At 39.8% G+C, this 16,111-nt stretch overlaps 1 pseudogene; it reads left to right on the top strand.

Annotated features, from left to right (window-relative positions):
• On the top strand, positions 6,860-8,688 carry Gm7082 (predicted gene 7082; annotated as a pseudogene).

Consider the following 16,111-nt stretch of genomic DNA (forward strand, 5'->3'; position numbering starts at 1 on the left):
CTTTAGGGCCTTTCACGTACAGGATCCAATCATGGGCAAAGAATGATGCTTTCATTTCTTCATCCCCTGTTTGCTATTTCTATCCTCTTTACCGCCTTCTAATTTCTTCTTGCTCTATCTAAGACTCCAATTGCTGTATTTAATAGGAGTGGAAAGAGTGTCTTTCTATATCTTGTTCCTAACTCAGTGGAATTGCTTTATACGTTCCTTCTATTTTGCAGAATGTTGGCTATAGGGTTGTTGTATGCTGCCTTTATTATGTTGATATATCCTCCCTTTACCCTTAGATCCTCCAGGACTTTTATCAGAAAAGCCTTTTCTGCATCTAATAAAATGATCAGCTGTTTTTTGTACTTGATCTTATTATGGAATGAATATAATTTTTTTACTTTCATATTTTGAATCGTCTTTATATCTATGGGATCCAATAGATAAGGTTATGTAAAACAATCTTTTTGATCTTTCTATACAACACATACAAGTTACAATGTGAGGTCATGATTTGGTAAATTTTCTTTTCACCAAAGGAAAGAGATCATATTATTTATTAACAACACCCATTTGATTCATATAATTATTTTATGTACCTATAAACCTGAGTTTAAAGATAAGTTTCTTGGACAAAAAGGAATCACAAGAAGAAAAGTTGATGAAGCCCTGACTGTCATGATTTTGGGTCTTATAAATCTATTTCGAGATTTAAGTGAAAAAATTTCTCATTTATTTGTGAAATTAGTGCATTTGTTTCTCAAATAATAAAATGATTAAATGTCAAGGGAAATACAGATATGGAAAATACAGTTTACATACAGGGAACTCCCCTAACTCTTTCAAGTTGTACTAGGTCTAAAACCTGTTTTGGTGTTCTCATTACCTAGACTGTTTGTTTTACAAGACTTGTGTATCTGAGTCAGATAAGTCAAGATAATATCCAAGAAATTGGCTGTATTCTCAATTACAAACCATTTACTTCTCCTCCATATTCTAACATGTTTAAAGCACAGAACATTTTTAATATCTAGACTAGACCCTTAGTACTCAGTTTCTTGCTTATAAAACAAAAGCATTGTCAATATAGCTTTATAAATGAGAGCATGTTTTCTGTATTACAAGGGAGATGAAGACAGTCTCAGTCCCATCTTAGTTTGGTATGAACTATTTCTTTGTTAACTTTATTGGATCAAAATAAGTCTTCTATGATATTCAAAATAATTTCAAACCAATTTTTGATTTCTCAAGAGAGCTGCCAATGACTGCAAGTTCTACTAATTTTCTTAAGGAACAGAATGTTATGAGCATTTATTCAGTAGATTTTTACTGACCATGAGAACTGCCAGCATTATTGGTTTTCAGAGGCAATCCTCTAGCCCAGTCTGTGAGGAATTTGCTAGGATGAAGATCCACTTGTAGGAAACATCTTCAAGCTTCAATACAAATAAGGAGGTCCAAGGTAAGAGCTGAACCATTTTGCCTACTCATATTTGCCTCTTATCGTGAGTGCATCTACTCAGTTGCTGCCATTCCTGCTGATTTTGTCATCCTTCACTGACTTTAGAAAACAGCTTTTTCACCCTTCCAGTTGCCAGATTGGGAGCATTAAGGTAGTCAGCCTCATGAATGAAGCAGGTTCTCAGCCTCTCCAGGGTGAAGAGAGACATTTTTTGAAAAAACTGAACTATACTGTATAAATGAATCTAATAATGCTCCTTTTTTATTAGATAGTTTCTTCATTTACATTTCAAATGCATATCCCCTTCCCTGGTTTCCCCTCCAAAAACCACCTATCCTCTCTCCCCTCCCCCTGCTCACCAACCCACCCATTCCTGTTTTGTGGCCCTGGCATTCTCCTATACTGGAGCATAGAACCTTCTCAGGACCAAGGACCTACCCTTCCATTCATGACCAACTAGGCTATCCTCTGCTACATATGCAGCTAGAGCAACGAGTTCCACCATGTGTTTTCTTTGGTTGGTGGTTTAGTCACAGGGAGCTCTGGGGGTACTGGTTAGTTCATATTGTTGTTCCTCCTATGGGGCTACAAACCCCTTCAGCTCCTTGGGTACTTTCTCTAGCTCCTCCATTGGGGACCCTGTGCTCCATCCAATGGATGACTGTGAGCATCCATTTCTGTATTTGTCAGGCACTGGCAGAGCCTCTTAGGAGACGGCTATATCAGGCTCCTGTCAGCAAGCTCTTGTTGGCATCTACAATAGTGTCTGGGATTGATGATTGTATATGGATGGATCACCAAGTGGGGCAGTCTCTGGATGATCATTCCTTCAGTCTCTGTTCCATACTTGGTCTGTGTATTTCCTCCCATATCTATTTTGATCCGCCTTCTAAGAAAGATCAAAGTATCCATACTTTGGTTTTCCTTATTCTTGAGTTTCATGTGTTTTGCAAATTGTATCTTGGTAATTCCGAGCTTCTGGGCTAATATCCACTTATCAGTGAGTGTATATCATGTGTGTTTTTTTGTGATTGGGTTACCTCACTTAGTATGATATCCTCCAGATCTATCCATTTGCCTAAGAATTTCATAATTTCATTGTTTTTATAGCTGTGTAGTACTCCATTGTGTAAATGCACCACATTTTCTGTATCCATTCCTCTGTTGAGGGAATATGGGTTCATTCTAGCTTCTGGCAATTATAAATAAAGCTGCTATGAACATAGTGGAACATGTGTCCTTACTTGAAGCAACGCCACTAAAATCAGGGACTAGACAAGGCTGCCCACTCTCTCACTACCTATTCAATATAGTACTTGAAGTCCTAAGCAGCACAATTAGACAACAAATGGAGATCAAAGGGATACAAATTGGAAAGGAAGAAGTCAAAATATCACTATGTGAAGATGATATGATAGTATACATAAGTGACCCCAAAAATTCCACCATAGAACTCCTAAACCTTAAAAACAACTTCAGCAAAGTAGCCGGATATAAAATTAACTCAAACAATTAAATGGTCTTTCTCTGCACAAAGGACAAACAGGCTGAAAAAGAAATTAGGGAAATAACACCCCTCAGAAATAATATAAAATACTGCTAGGCGTGGTAGTGCACACCTTTAATCCCAGCACTTGGGAGGCAGAAGCAAGTGAATTTCTGAGTTCAAGGCCAGCCTGGTCTACAGAGTGAGTTCCAGGACAGCCAGGTCTACACAGAGAAACCCTGTCTCTAAAATAATAATAATAATAATAACAATAATAATAATATAAAATACTTTGGTGTGACTCTAACTAAACAAGTGAAAAAAATCTGTATGATAAGAATTTCAAATCTCTGAAGAAAGAATTCAAAGAAGATCTTAGAAGATGGAATGATCTCCCATGCTCATGGATTGGCAAGATTAATATACTAAAAGTGGCCATCTTGCCGAAAGCAATCTACAGATTCAATGCAATCCCCATAAAATTTCCAACTCAATTTTTCACAGAGTTAGAAAGGGCAATCTGCAAATTCATCTGGAATAACAAAAAACCTAGGGTAGCAAAACTCTTCTCAACAATAAAAAAACTTCATGTGAAATCTCCATCCCTCATCTCAAGCTGTGTTACAGAGCAATTGTGATAAAAACTGCATGGTGCTGGTACAGTGACAGACAGGTAGATCAATGGAATCAAATTGAAGACCCAGAAATGAACCCACACACTTATGGTCGCTTGATCTTTGACAAAGGAGCTGAAACCACCCAGTGGAGAAAAGACAGCATTTTCAACAAATGGTGCTGGCTCAATTGGCGGTTAGCATGTAGAATGCGAATTGATCCATTCTTATCTCCTTGTACAAAGCTCAAATCTAAGTGGATCAAGGAGTTCCACATAAAACCAGAGACACTGAAACTTATAGAGGAGAAAGTGGGGAAGAGCCTCCAACATATGGGCACAGGGGGAAAATTCCTGAACAGAACAGCAATGGCTTGTGCTGTAAGATCAAGAATTGACAAATGGGACCTCATAAAATTGAGAAGCTTCTGTAAGGCAAAGGACACTATTAATAAGACAAAAAGGCCACCAACAGATTGGTAAAAGATCTTTACCAATATGATATAGGGCTAATATCCAATATATACTAGGAACTCAAGAAGTTAGACTCCAAAGCACCAAGTAACCCTATTTAAAAATGGTGTGTAGAGCTAAACAAAGAATTCTCACCTGAGGAATACCGAATGGCAGAGAAGCACCTAAAAAATCGTTCAACATCCTCAGCCATCAGGGAAATGCAAATCAAAACAACCCTGAGATTCCACCTCACACCAGTCAGGATAGCTAAGATCAAAAATTCAGGTGACAGCAGACGCTGGCGAGGATGTGGTGAAAGAGGACCACTCCTCCGTTGCTGGTGAGATTGCAAGCTGGTACAACCACTCTGGAAATCAGTTGGCAGCTCCTCAGAAAATTGGACATAGTACTACCAGAGGATCCAGCAATACCACTCCTGGGCACGTACCCAGAAAATGCTCCTTTTAATAAGAATCCATTCTCTTGCTTTGTTCTTCTATACAATCCTGGCTAAGGTACCCAACAGATAGATTAGTATTAGCCATCAGTGCTTCATTTTATATGCTAACATTTTAAGTAAATTATCAGTCAGCAAGGAATTTAATTTAACTTGGAACATCCAAAGAAGCAAAATTCAGACAAGTAGTGAATTTTAATTTTATTTCCTTTGAACACTTCAGTGGTACCAAACAAATTTGTGACCCATGGAAAATTGTTTCTATTTCTTAAAAACTGTTTTGTTTAAATTCCATAGACTGTTTGTGAGCACTACTTTAAGTATAAAACAAATATAGCAAACCTTGAAATTAATCACAGTTTTTCAAATTTTAAGCACAAATAAAACTCTTAAAAGGTTCATAGAATGACATATGCAATGTTGTTCAATTTCTATTTCTTCATCTGTCTTATCATTATTTACTTTAATTTTTCAATGAAATTAATATATAAGATCTTATAAAATAAAATTAATTCTAATATAAAAGGTTCTAATTCTAATATAAAAATTATAATAAAAAGATTGTAATTTTTACATTTTGTTTTAAAATAAATAGAAACAATTATTGAGATCTGACTTTTTATAGGCAGCAAAACTAAGTCAAAGTATTAGGATGCTAAAATATATAAGTACAAAATTTTTGTCATACCTACCAGAAACACAATTCATTCTTATGTAACAAAACAAGATTCCTCTTTGCTGTTTATGAAGTAGTTTTGTTTCTGCAGGTCTATGTCTTTATTTGTCCTTGTGTGAGCTCAGATACAGAAACCTAATATAGCTGTGCTTGGGATGTCTGAATTTTGAAGGAGGAGGAGAAGGAGGAGGAGGGGGGTGAGGGGGAGGGGGGAGGGGGAGGAGGAGAGGAGAAGGAGGAGAGGGGGAGGGGGAGGAGAGGGGGAGGGGAGGGGGAGGAGGAGGAGGAGGAGTTGGGCACTAATTCCAGCACTCAGGAGGCTGAGGCAGGCGAATTTCTGAGTTCAAGGCCAGCCTGGTCTATAAAGTGAGTTCTAGGACAGCCAGGGCTACACAGAGAAACCCTGTCTGGAAAAAACAAAAAAACAAAACAAAACAAATTACTAAAGGGTCTGGATCACTAATGTCTTAGCTCACTACACTTTCGCTTGTCTCTGTATTGCCAGGCCATAGTGTGTGACATCATTTAGTCAGTAAACTAGAAGTGAGCATATCATGTGTCTACTAACTCAGAATTGGATTCTCTCTAAACTTTCCTCTGTCTTTGTTTGTGTCTTCTAAGTGGCAAAGTACTACCTACCCTGTGCTATCTGCTGAAAATCTGTTGTACCGGGTACAGGGCAAATGAGGAAGCCTACTCATAACCCTGAAAAGCTGACACACTGACAGCGTCCAGGAACTGGCTACCAGCTCTACCTGACCCTATGTAAACCACACTCCCTGGCCAAAAATGACGCTTTCCTCAATCCTGGTCCTTCTCTGTCTATAGAGAGTGAATACATTTCCTCACTTACGTCATCTTGATCCACATCTTCGTTCTTCACGACCCTGGCTGCAGTTTTCACATAACAGCAAGAATCACTCTAAAGCCCCTTGCACATTCTGGCTGTCCAGTCAGCTCTGCCAGGACAGGACCACTGTCAGTGTGAGGCTGCTCGCTGGTCTAGCTATGGACACAGGTCTAAAATACATTTAGCTTGCCATGCACCCCCCAAAAACCCACAGAACAAATTTAGTCTTCCCTTAACTTTTTCCTTACAACAGCATCACTAAATCTTATGAAAATAATCGAGGAAACAATGTATCAAAATGTTAGCAGTAATTAATAACAACATAGAAGACCATAGACCATCCTTTAACATTTTGGTTTTTAAACTTAGCTAAAAGTATCTATGTAAATACCAAGGGTTGAAAAAAAATGCCTTGTGAATACTATAAACAAGCAACAACAGTTAAATAGCAGAGGGCCATAAATATGTGAAGTAATAGAGAGGAGAGACACGGGAGGAAAAAGGAAAAGAGGGAAGTTTAAATGGTGTAATTATATTTTAATTAATTTTAGGATAATTATTTCCTAGATTTGAACTGCACTAGCTTACTGTAAGTAAGAATCTTTTTCAAAGTCCCATCTGAATTAGTGATTGTGTCCCATAATAGCTTGAGTCGTGAAGCACTTGGCACTGTGCCACCCACCCTCCTTTAACTTTCTGACATGATCCTTACTCTCATCCATCACACTACCTGAGGCTGTCTCTCAACTCGCTTTGGATTTTCCATGCCTAACTGAAGCCTATTATTTTGTATTGAGTTGATTCACAGGAAATAGGACAAGTTGGTAATTCTAAACTACGAAGATAACAGATCATTTATAGTTTAATGTGGCTCTATAGGCAGCGTATGGCGGCGAGATGTCTCACAGGAAATTCTCAGCTCCAAGGCATGGGTCCTTGGGCTTCTTGCCTCGGAAACACAGCAGCTGGCATCGTGGGAAAGTAAAGAGCTTCCCTAAGGATGACCTCACAGTCTTTCTAAGGTACAAGGCTGGCATGGCCCACATCATCCGAGAAGTTGACAGGCCAGGATCTAAGGTGAACAAGAAAGAAGTCCTGGAGGCTGTAACCATTATGGAAACGTAGACATCGTGGGATATGTGAAGAGCCCATGATGCCTCCGGACCTTCAAGACCATAATTGCTGAGCATATCAGTGATAAAAGGCTTTTCTGTAAGAATTGGCACAAATCTGAGAAGGCTTTCACCAAATACTGTAAGAAATGGCACTAGGACATGGGCAAGAAACAGCTGGAGAAGGTTTTCAACAGCATGAAGAAATACTGCCAGGTCATGCGCATAATTGCCCGCACTCAGATGCGTCTGCTTCCTCCGTGCCAGAAGAAGGCACACTTGATGGAGATCCAGGTGAATAGGGGCACTGTGGCTGAGAAGCAAGACTGAGCCGGAGAAAGGCTGGAGCAGCAGGTTCCTGTGAACCAGGTGTTTGGGCAGGATGAGATGATTGACGTCATTGTCATCATCGGCCAGACAAAAGGCAAAGGGTACAAAAGGGTGACCAGTCGTTAGCATACAAAGAAACTGCCCCAAAAAACCCATTGAGGTCTGCACAAAGTTGTCTGTATTGGAGCCTGGCACCCTGCCGGTGTTGCCTTCTCTTGTGGCTCCAGCTGGGCAGAAAAGCTACCATCACCTACCTAACAGAGATTTACAAGAAGATTTACAAGATTGGTCAAGGCTACCTCTTGAAGAATGGTAAACTGATCAAGTACAATGCATCTACTGACTGTTGTCTGACAACAATGTTGTCTGACAAGAGCATCAACCCATTGGGTGGCTTTGTCCATTATGGTGAGGTGACCAATGACTTCATCATGCTCAAAGTCTGTGTGGTGGGAACCAGTGCCTGACAAATACAGAGGTGGATGCTCTCAGCCAACCATTGGACTGAGCACTGGGTTCCCAATGGAGGAACTAGAGAAAGCACCCAAGGAGCTGAAGGGGTTTGCAGCCCCATAGGAGGGACAATAATATGAACCAACGAGTACCCCCAGAGCTCCCGGGGACTAAACCACCAACCAAAGAGTACACATGGAGGGACCCATGGCTCTAGCCACATATGTAGCAAAGGATGGTCTAGTTGATCATCAGTGGGAGGAGAGGCCCCTGGTCCTGTGAAGACTCAATACCCCAATGTAGGGGAATGCCAGGGCCAGAAAGCAGGAGTGGGTGGGTTGGAGAGCAGGGGGAGGGGTGAGGACATACAGGGTTTTCAGAGGGGAAACCAGGAAAGGGGATAACATTTGAAATGTAAATAAAGACAATATCTAATAAAAAAATTAATTTAAGAGGGGAAAAATCTTGTTAAAAAAAGTATTTTTAAAGAAGGAGAAGAACAAGAAGAAGAAGAAGAAGAAGAAGAAGAAGAAGAAGAAGAAGAAGAAGAAGAAGAAGAAGAAGAAGAAAAGAAGTGAGTGCTTACTCTTCGTAAGTCCTTGCTGATCCAGACCAAACATCAGGCTCTGGAGAAGATTGACCTGAAGTTCATTGATACCACCTCCAAGTTTGGCCATGGTCATTTACAAACCATGGAAGAGATGAAAGTTTTCATGAGACCTCTCATGAAAGACCACATTGCCAAGGAGGAAGGTGCTTGATGTCAGGAGCACTTTGTGGTAGGGTCTCATCAATAAAATGTTTCCAGCAAAAAAAAAAAAAAAAAAAAAAGTTTAATGTCTGTGTGTATGTGTGTGGTGTATGTGTGTCTGTGTGCTTGTGTGTGTGTTTGTGTCTGTGTGTGTCTGTGTGTGTGTCTGTGTGTCTGTGTGTGTGTCTGTGTGTGTGTCTGTGTGTGTGTCTGTGTGTGTGTCTATGTGTGTGTGTGTCTGTGTGTGTCTGTATGTGTGTCTGTGTGTGTGTCTGTGTGTGTGTGTCTATGTGTGTCTGTGTGTGATTCTGTGTGTGTGTGTCTATGTGTGTCTGTGTGTGTCTGTCTGTCTGTGTGTAAGGAGTGACAGAGAACAGAATAGTTTAAATGGTTTCAATCTGCTAACTGCTCTCCCTGTTGATGTGAGATGATGCATCATAAGTAATACTGTTCAAGAAGACGCACAGACTCTCCCATAGAAAAGAGAAGATTCAACCAAAGAGTTTTTAAAAGTGTTTATTTACAGGTATTATTTGTAAAAATCAAATAAAATTAAAAACAGTTTATAAACACTAGATTGTTTCTAAGAGAGGTAAGTATATTGCAATAATTAAAAAATAAATTATAAATAGTAAGAAATTTTATGATAAAATGCTTAATAGGAAATCATAGTTCAGAAATAATAGTTAATATAAATGTGTATACACAATCAAAGTTTCAGCTGCCTGAGAAGGAAAATTTTTACCAAGCATCTCAGGAACATAGAATTCAAATTTATATGTTTTTTAATGATCTTTTTTGCATAGTTCCATTCTTTTTGGTATTTTCAATTTTTAAAAAAAGTAACAGATGGTTTTTATAACTTTAGGAAAACTGTAGCATAAAAGAAATTTTCATAGTCTTCACAATTTCCAATTTTTAAGATGGGAAACACAATTGAACCAAGAATTTAGTTGGATTAATAGTATAGTATCAGTATGGTATCCACTTTAAAATTCCCAGCGTAAAATAAAAATAGCACTTCCCGAAAGGCTTTGAGAAATAGCTCTGGCTACAGTGCTTTGTCACATAGCTTAGATAGAGTTCCTAAAGCTATTTCCTGGTGATGTTGAAAAATCTCAACATTAAAAAGGGCAAAGGGGCATGTATTTTTATTCATAGTGTTCAGATTGTGTATCACGGAGATTAAAGCACTTGCCCAGAGCAATGCTGGAAGTTCCTCACTGATAAGGAGAAACTTTGCCCTCCTGGCTTATGCTTTAATCTTCTTCCTGCATAAGGAATCATGTTTTAAGCCTGTGGAACACCTTGCTTCCTGTTCAGCATTTAGCCACAGACAAGGTTAAACTGTAAGCCTGGAACTTACCTTTAAGTCTCCGCATCGGAAATATTCATCGTTGGGGGAAGGGGGGGTAGGGCTTTAAAATCAAACTTAACAGTTATGTACACATAATGCAAGACACAGGTATTCACTAAAGCTACAACCTTTAAGCTTTATGTGGCCTAAGCTTAGTACAGAAGTGCCAAGGTTTATAGCATACCATTGAAGGTTATGCAAGCGCTGGCAAGAGCAGCCTCCATGGATGCTGACATTATGCATTTCCCCAGAAGGTGGGATTCAATCTTGTGTTTGAGTAGTAGAGTGTACACAGAAGCATCATTAATAATATTGCTCCTTGAAAGACCTGGTCTCAACTGATGAACTGCTTATCTTTCTTCAGTTTGGGCTTTTTCTAATTGTGGTTTCTTGGTTGCTTCTGCTTGCATATATCCGTGTATGTCCAAAGCGAAGACTCATAGCTTCCTCTCACAGTTCAGCACCACAGTATAATGGCACACAATTTTAATAGAGCTACCACCCTCACCATTTTTCTTTCTAGACATCAAACTGTTTTATTATCTTGTTGGATTTTTATACCTCTACCTACCTTCCAACCCTTATTCCACCCCACTCTTTTTCAATCTTCCAACACGAGATAGGAGAGAAAGAAGGTTAGAGGGAGGGGGGCATAGACCTCTATAGGCGACTTCCTGCTGATTAGAGGAGTTGGGTTCCTTGGGGCAAGTCCAATATTTGTTATCAGAATATCCCACAGTCCAACAAACCAGCAAGCCAGGATCGAGGCAGCAGCAGGAATAGCAACAATCATCACAGGCCCTCTCACAGTTCTCCCATTTATACCCTCTCCAGAGCCCCCAGAATTAAACTATCTGCAGCTTCCAGGAATGGTTATGCCCCGATAAGGAAACAATTCTAATTCATGGCTGTGGACAAACTGAAGCATCCCCATATTCCATATCTGAGATTAAAACAAAAACATTCACATAACATAACTGGGTTTTTTTTTAAATATTTTTTTAATTACGTATTTTCCTCAATTACATTTCCAATGCTATCCCAAAAGTCCCCCATACGTTCCCCCCCCCACTCCCCTACCCACCCATTCCCACTTTTTGGCCCTGGCGTTCCCCTGTACTGGGGCATATAAAGTTTGCGTGTCCAATGGGCCTCTCTTTCCAGTGATGGCCGGCTAGGCCATCTTTTGATACATATGCAGCTAGAGTCAAGAGCTCCAGGGTACTGGTTAGTTCATAATGTTGTTGCGCCTACAGGGTTGCAGATCTCTTTAGCTCCTTGGATACTTTCTCTAGCTCCTCCACTAGGGGCCCTGTGATCCATCCAATAGCTGACTGTGAGCATCCACTTATGTGTTTGCTAGGCCCCGGCATAGTCTTACAAGAGACAGCAAGCTATATCAGGGTCCTTTCAGCAAACGCTTGCTAGTGTATACAATGGTGTCATCGTTTGGAGGTTAATTATGGGATGGATCCCTGGATATGGCAGTCTCTAGATGGTCCATCCTTTTATCTCAGTTCCAAACTTTGTCTCTGTAACTCCTTCCATGGGTGATTGTTTCCAATTCTAAGAAGGGGCAAAGTGTCCACATTTTGGTCTTCGTTCTTCTTCAGTTTCACGTGTTTTGCAAATTGTATCTTATATCTCGGGTATACTAAGTTTCTGGGCTAATATCCACTTATCAGTGAATACATATCATTTGAGTTCTTTTGTGGTTGTGTTACCTCACTCAGGATGATGCCCTCCAGGCCCAACCATTTGCCTAGGAATTCCATAAATTCATTCCTTTTAATAGCTGAGTAGTACTCCATTGTGTAAATGTACCACATTTTTTTTTATCCATTCCTCTGTTGAGGGGCATCTGGGTTCATTCCAGATTCTGGCTATTATAAATAAGGCTGCTATGAACATAGTGGAGCATTGTGTCCTTCTTACCGGTTGGGACATCTTCTGGATATATGCCCAGGAGAGGTATTGCGGGATCCTCCAGTAGTACTATGTCCAATTTTCTGAGGAATGGCCAGACTGATTTCCAGAGTGGTTGTACCAGCTTGCAATTCCACCAACAATGGAGGAGTGTTCCTCTTTCTCCACATCCTTTCCAACATCTGCTGTCACCTGAATTTTTGATCTTAGCCATTCTCACTGGTGTGAGATGGAATCTCAGGGTTGTTTTGATTTGCATTTCTCTGATGATTAAAGATGCTGAACATTTTTTCAGGTGCTTCTCAGCCATTCGGTATTCCTCAGGTGAGAATTCTTTGTTACATAACTGGGTTTTTAAAGAATCCAAAATTCTCACTACACTTCCCCACTTTAGTTGGAGGGGGGTGCTTTTACTCTAGCATGAATAAGACTTGTTTGCTTAGTCTAGAAGAAGATTATCAATGAACCAGGTTTTGGATCAGTAGTTTTTCTATAACCTGGTAACTCTCAGCTGATCTTGTCTGAAATGACTCATACCTGGAGCTAGGGCCCAAAGCCACTTTCTGACTGCAAAAGATTACCTTGTATGTCCCTCTGGGACCTGATTCACTGGTCCAATGGCACCCTTTACCACAGTGTTTATAAACCCCGGGAAGCCTAAATGGTCTTACTAAGAACCCTTTGCCACTAGGAAGGACCTGTTTGCTTCTCTGCTTCTGCAGCTGAAAGTATTGTATTTCTCAGAGTTAACATACCTGACATTTTGAACTCTGATACTTTTCAAATGACCAAACTGACCACGATTAAAGCACCAAGAACTTTGATATCTGAGACCTTGTACGACTACTGGGAAAGCTAATAAATAAAGGTCCTACTGAAACCAGAGGCAGCCCCTCCGGTGGAGCAATTTGCTCAAGGTAAACCCTTTCTCTCAAAACAGGCTGTTTTTCTTCAACCCTGCACAGCCTCTGTGACTAACTAAAGCAGCCCCATATCCCACCCCCGGGGATTAAAACAAAAACATATTCCCACAACATAACTGGGTTTTTGAAGAAAACAAAATTCTCACTTCACTTTCAAAAATGTCTAAGCATTAGTCTCTGGAAATAGAATTTTGTTATAGTATACTGTTGAATATTTTAGTTATAATTATACTTCTGCCAATTTGCTTTAATTTTTCCCACCTTGCTTTGGATTTTAGTTAGGAATTGATTGCTGTGAAGAAACACCATGACCAAGGTAACTCTTATAAAGGAAAACATTTCATTGGAGCTGGCTTACAGTTTCAGACTTTTAGTCCATTATCATCACTACTATCCAGCATGGTAGTATCCAGACAGACATGGTGCTGAAATAGCCAAGAGTTCTACATCTTGTTCTGAAGACAGCCAGGAAGAGACTTACTTGGCAGGCAGCCTAGAGGAGGCTCTCTTTCCATGCTGGGCAGAACTTGAGCAGAGGACCTCAAAAGCCCACCTACAGAGTGACACACTTCCTTCAGCAAGACCACACCTATTCCAACAAGGCCATGGCTCCTAAGAGTGCCACTCCCCATGGGCCAAGCCTATTCAAAACACCACAATTTGTTTTCTCTGTGTGTTCTCTCATATGACATGAGAGTCACATAACTGACTCCTCATGTCAACTAAATGTCTAGACAACTTTCCCTCCCTCCCTGTGACTTTCTGCAATATGCTAAGTAGACTTGAGACTTTTAGCTAATAGTCTCTCTTTCTCACTTCTCTAGTTTATTTTATACCATGACACTTATTACTCTCCACCACGCTGCTTAATTTTCTATTTATTTTGGATATGTCCAGATTTGTCTCTGTCTATTCTAATTTAAATGTTTCAAGGTACTACATTGGGTCTATATATTTAAACGTTTCAAGGTACTATATTATTCTGCTGCAATCCACTAACTTTCTGACAGTGTGTACAATGAAAGTAATTAATGGGTGCATGTTAAACTAAATAAAATAGTGGATGAATTTACCATTTTCTTTATTTTTGTGACATTCCTTCTTTGTTTTTCTGGTTTATTTCAGCTTTCAACGCCCTGAAGTAACTGTTAACAACTACCCTTTCCTAACTTTTAACTTCCTCTTTCTACTTCTGCCTATTTTGTAAGAAGGTTTTGTTCATTTTTCCATGCAAATCTATGTTAAATATATGTATTCCCACTTCTTTACCATTGTAGTTAATTTTGTGTTTCTATCAAATGTGTGTGGCCTAAATGTTATTGATAAAACATAACAGGAGCTTAGGAAATGGGTTGGTTGATAAAATGCTCTCTCTACAAGCATGAAGACTTGATTTCAAATTTCCAACACCTGCAAAAAGCTGAATGCGTCAGCACACACCTGAAACCCTAGAGCTTGGAGTGCAGACACTGGTGGATTCTCAGAGCTTGCTGGGCCAGCCAGGTTAGCCAAATCAATAAGGATTAGGCTCAGTGAGAGACTGTCTCACAAAAGAAATGGAGAGTAACTAAAAGAGATACCTAACATTAAGATCTGGTGCCAGAGCCCACCTGCAAGGAGTAGAACAGCCTCTGATGGGAGGAGCAAAGATAAAAGATACGAAAGGTATAAAAAGATGCAAAGACAAGAGAGAGATTTGGGAGGACTGCCAGTCAATACTGCAGCAGCAGCCAGCAACCTCGTTTATTTTTCATAGCCTTTTTATACCTCACATTACCATGGGAAGCAATGCCACAAGCTAGCAGAAATAATTGCTGAAATATACACAGGACATCTGTTCTTATCCAGAGGCCTCCCTGTTCCTTCCAGCAAGATCAGTAGAATGTTCAGACCCTTGCCTTCAGCCTCAAGTATATCTTCTCTTATTGTTTCATGTCTCAGCAGAGTAGGAAATCAGTCAGTAGACCCTGATCTGCCTTGACTCTGCCTGACAGGCAGATCTCTCTCTATCTCTCGCTCTCGCTCTTGCTCTCGCTCGCTCTCTTGTTCTCTCGCTCTCTCAATCTCTCACTCTCTCGCTCTTTCTCTCCCTTCGTCTCTCCATCCCTCCCTCTCTCCTTCAGAGAATCAGGCCTCCACACTTGCATGCAGTGTATGCATATGCATGTGTACTTACACTCACATGTGTGTGTGCATACCAACACAAACATCTAAACACACATCCATACACATATAAACCCATGATAAATTCTCACAGCATCATCCACTAAAAGTTGTAAGTCGTATATTAATGGTTTTTATGCCTCTAAAACATAATTGGATACTTTTATTTTTTTATTTATTTCTTTGGGGGGGGGTGTTCGGGACAGGGCTTTTCTGTGTAGCCCTGGCTGTCCTGGAACTCACTCTGTAGACCAGGCTGGCCTCGAACTCAAAAATCTGCCTGCCTCTGCCTCCCAAGTGCTGGGATTAAAGCCATGCGCCACCGCTGCCCAGCTATAACTTTTTTTTATATACTTTTATTTAATTATTTTTCTCTGTCAATGATTATTCAAATAGAAGCTTCAAGTGGATTAAGGGCTCAAACCAGCCCTAAACTGCTTCTTCTTTTAGACTAACTTATGGAGGTTGAACTCATTTTACTAATTTAATTATCTTCCAGTTTTCAACATATAGATGTAGAAGTACAAATGCTAAATCTGAGCTCTTTAAAATATACCTGTTTTTTTGATTGAATGGTTAATAATAAACTATAGCCAAGAGTAGTGACATATACTTTTAATCTCAGAATTCAAGAGGCAGAGGCAAGTGGACCTCTATGAATTCGAGGCCAGCCTGGTCTACATAGTGAGTTCTGGGATGGCCACTGTGATCTAGAGAGATCATAAGTATTGGTGGTGTAATTCTCTAAGTAGATTATTATTTATGCAGTCTGACAAAAGGAACCCAGTAAAGCTTCCTTAAGAAAACAGATTCTGCACTGACTATTTTACAAATTCTAGTTGTTGATATTCGTAAGAATTCATAGGATTAGTTTGCCTCATGTTACAATTTACATGAGCTAATTTTCTTTTCTTTAGAGAAAGATGATTTTTGGTTCAAGGCAGGGTCTTTTAGGTCAGGATTAGAGAGTAGCAAACTTCTTTGAACCAAAGAAATTAATTCATCTTATGTAAGCTACATTCATACATGTGTTGTATAAAAGTAATTTCAACAGAAAATTAAACCTTATAGAACCCTGTTAGTGTGTGTGTGTGTGTGTGTGTGTGCA

Source organism: Mus musculus, chromosome 8, assembly GCF_000001635.26.
Source record: "Mus musculus strain C57BL/6J chromosome 8, GRCm38.p6 C57BL/6J".
Lineage (NCBI taxonomy): Eukaryota > Metazoa > Chordata > Mammalia > Rodentia > Muridae > Mus > Mus musculus.